General features: G+C 47.4%; 1 pseudogene; it reads right to left on the reverse strand.

The window, feature by feature from the left end:
• Nucleotides 1–246: 246 nt before the first annotated feature.
• On the reverse strand, nt 247–2528 carry LOC147665600 (uncharacterized; annotated as a pseudogene).
• Nucleotides 2529–2962: the final 434 nt, after the last annotated feature.

Raw genomic sequence — 2962 nt, forward strand, 5'->3', positions numbered from 1 at the left:
TTAGGGGACACACTTGACCATAAAAATTTCAATTACCTCAGATGGGGGTGCTTTATTTGACAGGGGGCCCTCTGGGTCTCACTGTCCTTCTTGTCCTCTGCAGCCCTGGGCTGGCTGAGGCAAGGGAGTGAGGGGCAGGTTACCTGCTTCAGACTGGGTCCCACCTGAGAAGGGTCCACCGCCATCAGAGGCTCTGTCAGGCCAGGCCTAACAACCTCTGGGGCAGTTCCTTCATCAGGGGTAAGATCAGTTCCCGGAGGAGGCTGATCCTGTCCTAAAGTCTGGTGAGGGGGAGATTTCTCTTCCTCCTCCATGCTCTCAGTTTGTGTGGAGTTATCCATCATTTCAGGCTTCACAACACACATATCAGTTTGAGTTTGGGCTGTGGCCATCACAGCCCCACCAACCTTTACAGGAGGAGACTCAGTTTGGGTTTCTGCTGTTATCATAACAGCTTTGCTATTCTGTTTAGGAAGAGCTTCTGCTAAAGATGGGGCAGAGAGTATCTCAGCCCTACCAACCTTTTCAGGAAGGACATCTTGAATTGGGGCTGTAGCCATTACAGCCCCACTAACCTTTCCATTGGAATTTACCATTCTAGAATGGGTTTCCTGTTCAACCTCAGCCCAGGCTGAGATTTCCAAATCATTACCAAGTAGGCAGTCTACAGGCAAGTTTGATGACACTGCCACTCTCTTTGGGCCAATGACACCTCCCCAGCTGAGACTTACTACTGCCATGGGATGATTTGTTTTGACGCCATCAATGTTTGTTACCTGGTATGTGGCACCTGGTAAAAGTTGCTTAGAGGGGACTATACAGTCAGCCACCATGGTGATGCTAGTCCCTGTGTCTCTAAAAGCTTCAACTTTCAAACCATTGATGATGGGTTCTTGTCTATATTTGCTCAAAGTATTTGGGCAATCAGAGAAGTTGGCAAACCCCATGCCAGTCTCATAAACAAGATCATTTGGTGATGGGGACCTGGATAGGCCAGGGTCCACCTGAGCTCCAAAAGTAAACCCACCCAGATTCCTGGGTGTGCTCCCACTTCCTGGGGGATTACTGCTGACAGTAATAGGAGGTGTTGGAGCTGGCTTTGGAGGTATATTTTCTTTATTGCCATTCTTGGGACAACAGCTGTCTGTTTTGTAATGCCCAATCTGTTTACAGACATGACAATAAGGCTTTTTCTCAGTTGAAGAAGTGTCTTGGGACCCACCCCCATTCTTGGAGTTTTGGGGCCCTGGGGAAGTCTTTTCTTTACTTTTATCCCCACCCTTATCTTGAGGCTTGGTAGACTCCTTCTTCTGGTTACTGTCCTGATTCTTAGGCCTAATCCTGGTTCTGACCCACTTGTCTGCCTTCTTTCCCAATTCTTGGGGAGAGGTCAGATCAGAGTCCACCAGGTGCTGGTGTAAGAGCTGGTTCTGACAATTACTTAGGATCTGCTCCCTCATAATCAAATTATACAATCCTGTAAAGTCATGTACTTTGCTGCCATGTAGCCAACCCTCCAGAGCCTTAGTAGCACAATCTACAAAATCAGTCCAGTCTTGTGTCTGTGTCTTCTGGGTGTCTCTGAACTTCAACCTGTACTGTTCAGTGGTTAAGCCAAACCCATCTATTAGGACACTTCTCAGGACTTTGTAATTGTTTGCATCCTCATGTCTGACAGTGAGGAGCTTATCTCTCCCTTTCTCTGAAAAGGAGTACCATAAGATTGCTGCACACTGTTCCTCAGGAACCTGCTGTGCCATGCAGGCTCTCTCAAGAGCAGTTATCCACTTGTGGATGTCATCCCCTTCCTTGTAGGGGGGCACAATCTTTGTCAGGTTTCTACTATCATAGGACCTGGGTTTCTCTTTAGGAATATTGCTGCCACCAGTGGCATCTAAGCCACTCAATTTTTGCTCTCTTGCCAAGGCAAGTCTAGCTTGGGCCAAGGCTACCTCCTCCCTCTCTATTTGGAGTTTGACAGCCCTCATCCTGGCCTTATGCTCTAGCTTTTGAGAAGCAGTCATGCCTCTCCGAGATTCTCTTGAGGCACTAGAAATATGAGAGTCCCCTGAGGGAGATCTCACTCTTCTGTTGCCTGGGAAAATGCTCTGATGGGATCTGGGGAGGTGCTGGCCCTCTCCATTCCCCAGTAGGTCTAAGTTGGCCTGGCTAAGCCTGGCAACTACACCTTTGTTAACCCCTAGCTCCTGATCTTCAGGTTCTTCTATGTCTGAACCATCCTCCTCCTCTTCTTCCTCTTCTTCTTCTTCCTCCTCTGGAGTGGTATCAGTTACAGGGGGGTTCACTCCATCTCCTGACTCTAAGGGAACTGCATTCCCCCTCTCTAAGTCATCCTGCTCTAGAATGGCTATCAGGATAGGACTGGTGGGACTTCTGCCCCTTTTTAACCCTCTTGATATGCGCAAGGCAATCAAGTCCTTTCGGGTCAATTTGTCATAGCTGGAAGTTGCCTTGGTAAGGCCAACTGTCACAGGAGCAGACCCTGAGGCTTTTCCTGTGTCAGACATGACTCTAGTGTGGTGTAAGTGATGCACCTACCTACACTAAGTGTTTCCCTACTGTACCTTGCTAGTGAGTTGTAGTCAGGGTGTGCTAATCCATTTAATCTACAACTACTAAGTTCAGTAGAACCTAAATATGCTAAGCTTTTGATTTATATGTACCTAGAGGTACTTGATGTGATCTTTCAATTTGATAAAAAGATTGCAATGGTAAAACAACAGCAAGCTCAAATCCGCACCGCTGCTCACCAATGTGAGAAGTTGGCCTGATAGGTGATGTTTCCAATTCTGGAACCACCTGATATCAGACCAAACAATCCCTTATGGTGTCTGGTTTTAAGTCAACCTTGTTAGACAAGCTATCCTAGGGGTAGCATGGACTAAGCAGCCTAAAGGCTTAACTTAAGAGGTTGTGTGAAGCGAGCTGTTTTACCACATAC

Source organism: Lissotriton vulgaris, unplaced genomic scaffold, assembly GCF_964263255.1.
Source record: "Lissotriton vulgaris unplaced genomic scaffold, aLisVul1.2 SCAFFOLD_1357, whole genome shotgun sequence".
Taxonomy (NCBI): domain Eukaryota; kingdom Metazoa; phylum Chordata; class Amphibia; order Caudata; family Salamandridae; genus Lissotriton; species Lissotriton vulgaris.